The sequence below is a fragment of the Pseudopodoces humilis genome, chromosome 8 (assembly GCF_049639895.1).
Source record: "Pseudopodoces humilis isolate 2021_Gansu_Grassland_sample_001 chromosome 8, ASM4963989v1, whole genome shotgun sequence".
Taxonomy (NCBI): Eukaryota; Metazoa; Chordata; class Aves; order Passeriformes; family Paridae; genus Pseudopodoces; species Pseudopodoces humilis.
Window position 1 is genome coordinate 6,666,710 of NC_142207.1, and position 12,515 is coordinate 6,679,224.

The 12,515-nt window shown below is 41.5% G+C and overlaps 1 protein-coding gene across 4 annotated transcripts in view; it reads right to left on the minus strand.

The window, feature by feature from the left end:
• The window catches only part of MGAT5 (alpha-1,6-mannosylglycoprotein 6-beta-N-acetylglucosaminyltransferase), a 114,201-nt gene extending 106,267 nt beyond the window's left edge, over positions 1-7,934 (minus strand). Inside the window, exon 1 of one of the 4 annotated variants that reach the window (XM_005519617.3) lies at positions 7,868-7,934. The gene's annotated coding sequence lies outside the window, so the exon portion shown is untranslated. The remainder of the gene's footprint in view (positions 1-7,867) is intronic. The other 3 variants (XM_014249447.2, XM_014249448.2, XM_088058792.1) reach the window with 3 other exon arrangements.
• Between the last annotated feature and the right edge of the window lie 4,581 nt (positions 7,935-12,515).

A 12,515-nucleotide genomic window follows, 5' to 3' on the forward strand; every position in this document is an offset into this window, starting at 1 on the left:
CAGTAATTTCTGCCAAACTACAGTGCTGCATCAGCCTTTCTAATTAAACGTCAAATTTTAGTTAAAGAATAAGGTGGGTGGCATACTTAAAAATATTCTGTAGCTTGTCAAAGGGCAAGAGTACACCTTAATTAAAAACTCCTTTCATAATGCATACCCAAAATCAATAGTGTGAATACTGAATTGTACATCAGGAATTTATACAGTGAGGAGGCTTTCTTTGTTTTTAAATTTGGATAAACAAGGATAAAAATGTATATTGATAGTAGGCAGTGGAGTTCAAGTTTGCCATATCCACCATGAGCAATACTCAAAGGGAGAACAGACTGGAGGTACAAACAACAGTCAGAATAGAGCCAAAGACAATTCTAACAAACCAGAGTATTAATGGTGGATGGGAAAAGTCCATTCTTGAAGTACATGGGATGGAGAAAACTTGCACTTCAAATGTAGGGAAAAAAAGAACCCCTGCTTCTTAACATTTTTAAAACCCCAAAACATTAGAAAACAGATTCTTCAGATCTCCATCTAACCCACTTCTTAAGTCTAAAAACTGCAAAATTGATGTAGACCAGTTTTCCATATATAGTTAAACTACAATACTATGTTTCAAGTACAGCTTTTAAAAAATGAAACTTTTTTCCATTTATAAGGCTCATAGTTTTCTTTCCTCTAGAGGTGGCTATATACATGCCAATATCTCAGTGTGTAAGAAAGTGTAGCTAGACATGTTTTAGGTAGTGACACTACATGGTGCAAAAGCTATGCAACCAGTGCATATGGAAACCACAACGCCAGGAAATGAATCAAGGTACAAGGACTTCACCAGAAGCTGAATAGAAGCTGAACCTGTTACAAGCTTTTTCTCTGTGTTAGCCAGTACAGCCCTCAAAGGAAAGTTTAACCGTACACTTGGGTGTCATTGTGCTGGTTTCAGTATACAGACACAGAGGTTTAAGTAGCATCAACTCAAAAAGAGCTTAAGTAAACTGCAATGTGCCTTTTGCACGAGCAAAGAACTTCACCCACTGTGGTTAAACTCTCCTGATATCACTGCAAAGATCCAGTCCTTTCCTGCAGCAACACTGAATCCCCGCAGTAAGAAATCAACAGTGCTGCAACAACTGCTCCTTTACTGCACCTTCAGGAGCCAGATGGGATCAACTACTGAACGGGAATTCCAGACTTATGGTGGGAAAGTACAGTTTCCACAGAACTTCATCTCAGATGCAAGCATGCAGAAATTTTAATGGAAACCAAGCCCTCGAGCATCTTCCAGCCTGAAGCTCCTCCTTTCTCCCTCAAAAATTCTCTAATTTACCACAGGGAGAATTTTGCCATAAGAGGTCAGGTGAAAGTTACTGTAAGCTTTTCCTCAAAGGAATCATGAAACATCCCATTAAGTTATCAATCCGGAGCCCAAGGGGAGTTGCTTCAAAGACTTCACAAAGATTCATAGATGGGGCCAAAACCCAGTATCAATAAGCTGCCTGAGAGGCCTCGAACCACCAAGTTGTAGATTCAGTAATAGGTCCAATCACTTTGTGAAACCAACACTCCTATGACTTGGTTTCATTTCTCACATCATTAATACAGTCAGAAGTTTTTATTTTACTGATTATCCAATTTCTTGAACTTAGGAATGCTGAGCTACTCAAACCCAGAGAAAGTATTTCAACAAGAACTAAAGCTTATCTATAAGTTTGTCTTTCAAGAGAAGTTAAGCTATCAAAAGAAAGAATTTTTTTTTTACTATTATTGTTGATATATAAACAAACTCTATTGGTATTTAAGAAAATGTCCATTAAAATAACAAGCTAATGTTTTATTTTAAGCTATAACCATAACCATACTTAAAGTATAACCATAAAACATGGCAACTTGCTTACAGGCTCTTAAAATTAGACTAAGTATTCAAAACTGGTTAATTTAATCTGTACTAAAATAGCTGTTAGCTTTAGCAGAAAAGCCACTGGAAGCATTCTGCTCCTGCATGCTTTTTTGCAGTCTAGTAAAAGAAAAGTAGCTGCATAACACAAATAGATGTGAAGTGTAAACAGAATGATACTGCATTTCATCATGTTCTTAGAGGATCAATAATCCTGATAGAGAAACTGCATTTAACAGAAAGAAATACAGGGAGCCAAACTGCTCATTTTCACAAGAACTCAGAAAATAAAACAATGTGCTAAGGGGCTGACTGGAACAAGGTAGCTTTAAAAATGTGGTCAAATATCCTGTGAAACCTAGGCTGAAGTCTGAGTGGTGAAGACTGAGAAATCTTTTTTTAGTGGTTTACAGTGCGTTCCACACCCTTTTCCTATACTGTCAGATCCAACCTGTACAGAGAGAAGCAAACTCTAAGAAAAAGGAAATGAATTGGAATGCCTGATACAGAGGTTTAATGGTGCAGCATTAAACTTTCTTGAGCAACTCAGAGCTGGTATTTTCATTCTTCTAAATCTAAAATATAGAAAATTAAGTCATTGCACAAACTGTACTTGAACAGGGCCTATCAAGAAAGACTCATAGAAATCACTTAACAAGCAATTACATAAGCTTGTTAGGAGGTAGATTATCTGTTCAAGGATTTTTATTATGAATACTATACCGATTTTCAAATCCACTGAATGAAGGAGTTATGTGTATTTTTAACTCATATATACTGTGCAGACAAGGTTTATGTGTCTAACAAAATGTTTCAGATATTCATCTTCAATCAAAACACATTTTATGCTTCATTTTATGAAAAAGAAGGTCAAAATAGAAGAGAAAATACAAGTTTAGTTATGTGGGTCCTTAAATACATTAAATTGTCTTCCAGGTATATCACATGCATTCTGCAGAGTTCAAAAACTGCATTGAAGCTGCATTGAACAGTAAGAGTTCTCTGCAGAAAAAAGAATCAAACAGAGAGAAAGGGTGAGAACAGGGAAAAAAAAAAAAAAAGAAAAAAAAAAGAGGTGAAGGATAAGACACAGCATTTCAAACTCAAGAGAACTACTGCCCAAGGGAATATATACTGATACAGAAGATAATTATTAGTAAAACGGTAAAAACGTGTTAATCCACTCTGGTAACACTTATTGTAGGCAAGACGACAATGACACAATGTAGAAGAATCCAAGTGTTCAGTATCTTCCAAAGGCCAAAAACCATCCAGTTCACAAAAAAATCTTGGGCAGGAATGGTAATTCATTACAGTTTGTACCTTTTAGGACAATGTAGAATCATAAAATCTCAGGTTGGGAAAGGTACTTGAGATCATGGATTCCAAGGGTCTGCGCATCTTTTAAGCGCCTCCAGAGGTGCTGACTCAGCCCTGGGCAGCCTGTTCCAAAGCCTGACAATGCTTTTGATGAAGGAGTTTTACCTAGCATGCAATTTGTTACTTGATTAGTAGCTGTCTGAGAATGCTTTGCTAGGCCCTCAACACAGGTTAAATAAAAAGCTGAACCAGTCATGGTGCACATAGGAAGGGAGGAATACAACCTTAACAGGCAATGGGAAACAAGCAGCAATAATTTCATAACCTAACTAACAAGAATGGGAAAAAAAGCTTTTAATTTTAAAACTATTCTAGGAAAACATAAGTACAAGGAATACATTTTATGTCAAAAATTATATATAAAGAAATGTAACAAACTACATGACCCATGAGCAACAACCAATAAATGTAAAATCAGGTTCAGCCTGCTACTTGTAATCTGGGGAAATTCTTTTGTCTAAAGGACAAGGTCAAAAGAGGTGGTTGATTGCTTTCAAAGATTACAAGATCTTATCAGGATATAAAAATCAGTAAGACAAACGTCAGCAGGTTAGACTAATAAGGTTAAACAGTTTGGAATGCCTGTGGGATATATGAAAAAATACAGTTAGCTAAGAGGTCCTTGTGAGACTCAAAGGGCCAGGATCACAGGATTCTTAACTCATACAAACCATAAATAATATATCAAATGAATCACTACATTGACTTAAGCTTTCCTCATGAAAAGGACTTTGCTATTTAGAGTACTGTAAGAGGGAATCCCTGTCTCCCAAAGTATTTCCTCTTTGTACTCTCACTGCAGTGTCTCCCTAGTACACAAGCTGTCACACAGGTATGAAATCTCTTTAGAAGAAGTTTCTAAAAGAAAGAGCTGCATCATGGCCTGAGTGTATGCTATTCCAGCTTGAGTAAAAGAAGAAGGCTAATCCACTCTGATGAAAGTCTGCATTGCCACAGAAAGCCACTGCCTCACGCCTGGAGCCTGTATCAGTACCTGTGTTGTCAGTTCTTCATCATTTTGGTGGCCCCTCCTCAAACCACATCCACTTTAGAGAGCCTACGTCGCTATCCAAAACCCTCCACTAAACTAGTCTAAGTCTGTACAAAACTCTAATCACCCAATCTTTGTAGCCATAAATTACAGTAACTTAACTCACAGGAACAAGCAAGAAACATTAAAAAACAAAATAGCATCAAAAGCAACGGAAATCAAGCCACTATCAAAACATGATCTGAATAAGATTTATTCTGTACAAAATTATACTTCATTACATTATAGGTCTCGGCTCTTTAAGATATGAAAGTCTAATAGATAAGGAAGCCTTCAAAACTACAATATTCTATGCCAATAATAGAAGTCTCATAGAGGAAAACAAGAGGGTTTTGAGTGTGCTGGCATACAGAGGTTTGCAAATACAAAATTCCACTTTTTCTTCTGAAGTATGGAAGAACAAACGATTAAGTTTTGGTGTTCTGGGTTTTCTTGAGTTCATGTATGAATGTGGTATATGAAATCCAGAGATGCACAAATATTAACTTGGCAAAACTAGAAAGGAATGAAGAATGACCTTATTCCACTCCAAACAGTTTAGAATTTTTTTAAATTGAAGATGCAGCAATAGCAAAACTGCTTGATTCCTGAAAGAGTTTCCACTCATCAGATTCCCAGCTGATTAGCACTGTGCAGCATGTTCATTTCCTCAGCAGATGCTTCCGATGTTTTTCACCAAGAATTGCTGCTGGAGTAGTCTGGTTCCAAAACAGGCTAAGCACTAGAGTTCTGCAGACACTTTGGGAATGATGTGATATAAGTGAAAACACTATCAGAACTTAGCACTTTGATATTCCTCAGTGTATTTCTTACCACCATCTACTTAAGAGACTGAGCAAACACCAAGTCAGACAATCTGCTGGCAAACAACTGTAATGTTTGCCGCTGGATCTCCCTTGGGACTGCTCTTCCTAACAAACTCTCTCATAAAACACCAAGTCTCCTTTAGACCTCAATCTTCTCAAAAAATGAACACTGCATTCACATAAGCCTACAAAACACCTACCACATAGCTAATGATACCTGCTAGGGGCAGTTAATGTCAATGACTCCTGAAGTTCTATTAAAATTTTGGAGCCAGAATGAGGAATGAAACTGCACGCAAAGTTATTTTACTGAACAAGAGCAAAATCAGAGTGAACGTCTTAGATGACAGCAGTATACAATGCCAAAAACATAACCCAGAAAATTAAATTTAAAAAAACAAACTTCGATCTTGAAGGGAAAGGAGTGGTGCTAATAAAATTCCACATATTATCTGAGGCATAGAAATCAGCAATACAAAGATTTCTTTTTTATACAAGGGAACAGAAGGGAATCTGTTTGGAGGGAGATGACTTAAAACTGGAGAGAAATTGTCTTTATTCTAAGTAATTTTAAGAATTCAGAATGCTTCATTGTTTTGCCAGATTCTATTTCATGAAGCAGATTAAGGATTTTACATGTTTTGCACCCAGTGTTGCTGGCTGCTTCCCAAGTTTTAGGCAGTCTAGTTTGGGGAGCTTAGACAACCTGATCTTCTTATATTCAGCATTCAGTCACTTTGTCTTTCAGCATCTTTTCAGTCCAGGCTGTATAAGCTGCCTTCCTCCGGGACAGCAAGATGGATTTATCACCCAGAAAAGAGGAAGCATATGTTCTTATTTAATCCTTATTCTCTTCATACAAAATAAATCCATATTCTACATAAGAGCAACAGAAAACAGTCTGCATATGTTAAATCATGAAGAATAGACAATTATTTCAGTAAACATACTTGCTCCACAGGCCATTTTAGGAGTAAACTACTCCCTACATGTCAGATAGGCAAAGAACAGAAAGCAGAAGTGAAAGTATCTTGTATGCAGTAAAATCACCAGAAAAAAGGTGTAAGGTTCTTTCCCCTATTATTATGCTTGGTACAACCAGCAGTAATTATGTGAACCGTGGGTGCTGCAGTAAGCAGGGTTTCTCATGAAATACAGTCAGAGTCATTACACAGAGATCAAGAAGGAAAAAGGTAAATCACCCATTCAGACTAAATTGAACTTTGTGTCCCCAGGCAAAATGGTTTCAACAATATAGAAACCAAGAACTAACCAGTTCCTCCTTTTTTGAAAGCTTTTTATGAAATAGCAAAATTATTCTGAAAGAACTGCAACTGCCTCAGTGATCTGGAAGCAAAGACATACGCCCAATTTGGAAACAACTTTAAACGCTGTCCTCCCGAGGACAGAGATTAGCAGATGAGTACCAGCGACTCCCTCACGCTACTGGCATTTTTACACACAAAGCTGTTTGCCGAGATAAAGCACTTGCACAGCACTAAGTCAAAATTCATTCCTGTATTTAGGATTATGAGTCATGCTGTTGAAAAAGCCATCATACTATTACATGGGGACAAGGTGACGGAGCTTTTTAGACAAATAAGACTGTATAATAACATGAATCTCAAGAGTGAGCCTTCATTTAAAGAATGTTCTATTCTTGCTACAGTTATCAAGAGAGATCGATGTAACAAAACCTAGTGCAAGAATCTAGAATTCATTTTCTCAGGTTTGCTGACCCCGATGCCACAAGGAAAAAAATGCTCTCAAAAGACTGGACTGATACTGTACCATTTCAGGAAAAGATGGAACCAACAGACACTTGACAGTGGGGAAAGCCTCTACCAAGATTTACTTCCTCAAAACAGAGTGACATTTATTTTCCCCTAAATATGCTAGAAAGTAACTTGGCATTAAACAGTTGCTGAAACTCAAGAAAAAACAATACAGAATCTGTTCAATGTAGGTTCACACACCTATGCGATCACATCAGGTCAGTCAGTGCTTCTGACAGAGAAATCCCTGCAATCAAACCACAAGGTGATGTTGATGTGTAAGAAACACCGAAGCCGGCAAATAAAAAGCACTGTTTTTTCCAATCCAAACCTCACCTCTGGCAAAAAAAGAAAAAAAAAAAAAAAAGAAAAAGTAGTAGGTATGGCAGCCCAAGGCACATTTGGCACCGAGATGACAGCTTTCAGGAACCTTTTTCTCAAATTCACTTCCTAGAGATTTACAAAGCATTGGAGAGGGAACAAAACCAGCAAACCGGGTGGAACCGAGAGCTTGTAAATGGCATCATAAGGGGGAGATTTCAACAGACTCTCGCCCGAGATCCATCCTCCCACCCGCGGCACCGCCACCCGCGCTCGGCGAAACCTCCCCGCGCCGCTCCGTGCGCCCGGGGCCGCCCCCTCCCCGCAGCCGCCGCCCGGCCCGGCCGGCCCGGGGGGCCCCGCCGCTCCCCGGCCGCGGAAGGTCGTTCCGCAAGGTGACGGGGGCGGCCGGGCCGCGGCCAGGACGGGCCCCGCCACTCCGGGGCGGCCGCCCGGCGCTCCCCCGATCCCCGCATCCCCCCCGCTCCGCGCCCACCGCCGCGCCCGGGCAGGCGGGGGCGATGCCGCCGGGCCGGGGGGGTGATGTTGGCGGGCGGCTCCCCCCTCCTCGGCTGCGGAGACTCCCGCAGCGGGGCCGGGCGCGGCGGCGGAACCCCGGCAGCCCCTCAGCCCTGTGCCGCCTCACCTGTCCGGGCAGCGCGCAGGTCCCCGCGCCGGGCGGAGCGCGGCGCAGCGCCCATGGCCGAGCGCGGGCGGAGGCGCGGCCGCGCCGCCGGGGGACGGGCCAAGCGGGGGCAGGCGGCGCCGGGGAGCGTCTGCAAAGTGCCGGCCGCGCACGGGGGCGCAGCGCAGCGCGGCGGGGCGGGCGGGCGGAGGGAGGGGGGCGGGGGGGGGGAGCGCGCGCGGCCGGAGGCGCCTGTGACAGGGCGAGGCAGAGCGAGGGAGTGTCTGCAAAGTGCGCGCCCGGGCGCGGAGCGCGCAGGGGCGGCCGTGAGGGGGAACCGCCCGGGCGCGGCCACGGCCGCGGGCACGGTCCCGGTCACCGTCACCGGGCATGGTCACCGGGCACGGTCACGGTCACAGTCACCGCCGCTGCCTGCCATGGTGAGTGTGCGGAGGCGGCTCCCGGCCTCTGCCTCCCCGGGCTCGTACCCCTCCTGAGAGGGTTTCCCTCAGCAAAGCCGCCAGGCCGGGCGCGGAGCCCGTCGCTGGCAGCAGTGCGGCTTTGCCCGCACTGAGCGGACGCGTTACACCAGCCAACACGTTTCCTAAGCGTCAGAAAGAGATAATTGTGTCTGTTCAGCCGCTTAGGCTGTCTTTAAACACGATCTACACGCCACCAGAAGTTGGCTTCTGAGAGCCATCAGCGCAGATTTGCAGTGAGGAGATGACTGTGTTTTGGACTGGCGAGACAGTGTCTAGTTTAGCTCAGCTTCAGAATGCTCTGGTTCCCCCAGCCTGCATAAGAGCTCATAGAGGCTGGGTGACACCTCGTGGCCAATCCTGCTGTACTCTATGCATACAGCCTTCTTTCCTAAGGACGACATCAAAGCAAAAAACTGTTTCTGGTTACCTCCACAACGTAATATAAATTAAATAAACATAGCTGTAGGTTATAATAAGATGCAGAACTCTGGTCAATATCTGTTGCGATATTCATCACATGCCTTGAATCATCAATAAATGGTTACAAAATACTTTTTTAAAAAAATTAAGCAAACGGGTATGGTTTTGGTGACAATGGACAAAAAATCCCTGCTGGTGTTTGGTGTCATTCCTCTGGGATTTCTCCATACAGGACAGAAAACGATGATTCACTTCCTCGAGGTTTACATATGCATGCTGAAGGACATTTGTCTGCACCCACAAGCATCTGCAATAATGCTGGGTACTTGGGAGTTTCGCTTTTCAGCCTGCATTGTACTGCGTTCCTGCTTAGAAAAGCTCACTGGCATTTAATGAGGAATTTGGAAATTTTATGAGGCACTGAATAATCAAAGCCTTGGACAACCTTCTGAGTAAGATGAGGAACTTCTTAAATGAACTGCTGTGATTTGTGGAACGGGCTCATGTCATAGGGAAACAAAGCAGGTGAAATAATAGCAACTACAGCACTTTCAGTCATTAAAAATGGTTTTAGCTTGTATAGCTCATATACAGGAGCTGACATAACACTGCAGCCACTTTTGAGTTGGATTTGTTCTTATATAGAAATATACAACACTGGTCTCCCAGCAGAGCTCTTCCCAAAGGGAACAGTAGCCCTTACTGGCTCACAGTTTTCAAGCTGGATTGTGTCAACCAGATCCCCCATTCAGGAACAGGATGGTACCCTACATATTTCACAGTATTTATATCTGACATAGCTAAATAAAAAAAAAAAAAAAAAAAAAAAAATAGCAGTTATGAGCTAATTACGTGCCTTGATTAGCAAAGTGAAAACTGTGTAGGTGAGTGGACTCACTGCTCAAGAGGTGTTCCTTGAGAAAATTTGGAAATGTTGGATTCTTGGATCATAGTGAGCAAGAGACTGAAAGAAGAGAGAACATAACCCTCTGCAGCACTGAACTGTCAGGAGAATCTGAACTGACCACTAACATGTGTATTCCTTATTTAGTGTGGGACAAGTAGGCCACCAATTATTCCGATTTAGCTCTGCCAGGCCTGTCCCACAGTAGAAGTTCTGCCCATCTGCTTGCTCATTCCATGACCATAGGAAGAGAGTGGGTGGAGGCCCCAGGAGAAGTTGATTAGGACCATTAAGGCCTCTTACTGCAATTGGGGCTGGCATCTTGTCTTACTTGTTTGCATCTCCCCAGGACTCCATGTACTGATACCCTGACCCTTGGTGCAAGGAGGAATCATTGCCGAAGTTATTTAAGGTGATTGAAGAATACCGTTGATACATCTGTTGGTAGTGTGGAACCCCCTAAACATTGTATAAGGCCGGGACTGTGCATCTCAGCTGTAACTGTTGCTAAATGAGAACTTCTGGGTTACTTTGAGGCCTGTGTTTTCATGAGGGAAACAATTACATTCTGGTAGAGATATTCAATATATCATCTATTGACAGTGTTTTCCTGCTTGATTTTGTGTCCAAATCTTGCAGGTACACCCCTGCCCTGAGTGGACGACAAAAACTCCTTGGTGTGATTGAGTGCCAGTCACAGCTTTGGAATAACAGAGAACTCGGGCAGCTGAGTCATCTGTACTAACTTCTGCTTGCTTGCTGTGCACTCAGCATGAAAGGGCAGGAATAATCCTAAGCAAACATTGAACACAGTTGGGAATGTCTGTGTTTTGGGACCAATTCTTTAGCACTTCTCTGCACTGAATTTTGGAGAATTCTGGTTATTGACCAGCTGTGGTTTGTAACATAAAATGTAAATGCAGAGAAATCACCAGTGCTAGCTCCAGAATTGCTTAATGTTACCTTTAAAGTAGCCTACTTGTTGAGTTTTCCCTCTCCATTTGTTCAAATAATAAACTACTCTAAGGCGGAGAAACGTGACTAGAACACAGAAGAACTCTGGGATTATTCACAGGCAATAACTCCATAAACCTTTCCCGAGGGAAGAACATGTCAGACGTGTTCCCTTTTGACTTGTAACATTGTATAACAAAATTACAGCACACACATAAAATACAGTTTGCCTTTCATAATAGCAAAATCTATTATGATGAGTTGTATATTATTATTAGAGATATAGATAGAGCAAATATTATAGATAAGGAAATATTTTTCTTGTGAGGGGGACTACATGCAGCACTCTTGCCTTTGTTGTGGTTCATAGCCCCCCTCTTGTGTCAGGTAGACAGACACAGTGTTACATCACATTATACTTGTATCACCGCAGCAATAAAGGACTTGGGATAGGCACTGGAGAGATTCTGCTTTAGAATCTGCATCTCCTTCAAAGCTGTGTTGCCTTGGTTTCTGGAAGGGCTCCATTCCTCTATGTAGGATTTCATCCCTTCTTTTATAACCCCCCCACAAGCTCTTCTGAATAAAGGGATCTTAGCTTTGCACATTAAGTGGACTCCTTGGTGGTAGGCTGAGTGTTGTGCTATTAATGTTGAACATCAAAACAAAAAAAAAGAAGAGGGAGAAAAAACCCAAAACCAACTGACCAAAACCAAACAAAAAATAGCAAGCAAACAAAAAACCCTAAAACTAAACAAAGCAGGAAAAATTAAATTTGAACCAGAGATAAGATTAAAAAGACTTTCCTGAAAAGTATATTTTTCTGTTCTTTGCTAAACAAAATAATCATGTTTGAGGATTGATTCCAAGATATGCTTTTTAAGCTTTCTGTTTGATGTCTACCTCAGCTTTATTGATGGAATTACTTTGAATTTTGAATTTACTGCAAAATGATAACTGACTCAAACCACTGTGCTAGAGATCAGAAAACTCATGTTCTTGTTCAAGAATGTATCTTACCTTTTTGTTTGATTGCTCTGATTTCTTAGGACCTCATGTATGCTTTTTGAAATGCAGTACAATACAATTCTGAAAAGCTGAAACACTATCCAATCCTACTAATATTCTGATCACAAAGTGAAATCTTGAAGAAGAGTCACAATCTCTCTTAGTCACAATTTGAAGTTGTGCTAGAATAACCTTGGTTTAACTCTGATTAAATATCAGAAGAGTAGGTAATAGAAAATGTTCCTGTCCTTCTCCCATAATCAGACAACTGCCCTGTTTTTTAACATCAGTAAGACTTTGCATAAGGATTTAACTGTATCCTTCCCATAAAGTTCTTATGGATTGTAAAAGTCAGCTTTTTAAAAGGTATTATAAACTCTGCCCACCTAAAACCAACCAAACAAACAAACCCAAACAAGAACCTCCCCAAACACGCACAAATTATTCTTTGAGTCTTGTTTTTGAAAGTTTTATTCAGTTTCCTGTTCATGAAAGTAGCAACTGGGCTATAAAGTTTTCCAGCACCAGTGAACATTAATCTATATTCAGACCTGCTCCTTTCCACAGATATTATAAATATAAATTCTACAAGTATTTCCATTAACTTTGCACTGAGTTGTCAAGCAGGAAATAAACTCTTGGGTTTAGGTACCAGACGAGGAGACATTTCTAATAGATATTTAGTGTGTCCACTAAGTATACTAAGGAGCTCCCCATTTGCAGGAAATTATTTAAAATTTCTTTTCAGATATCACACTAACATTTCAGTGCAAAGTGGCATCTAATTGTAAAATACCACAGGCACAGTGTAAACCCAGTCGAGCTGGTTCTCCATTGTCTTCTTTCCTTTGCCATAATTAATAAGAATGGCCATGCTGTTCATCCACCTTGCATAGGTTTG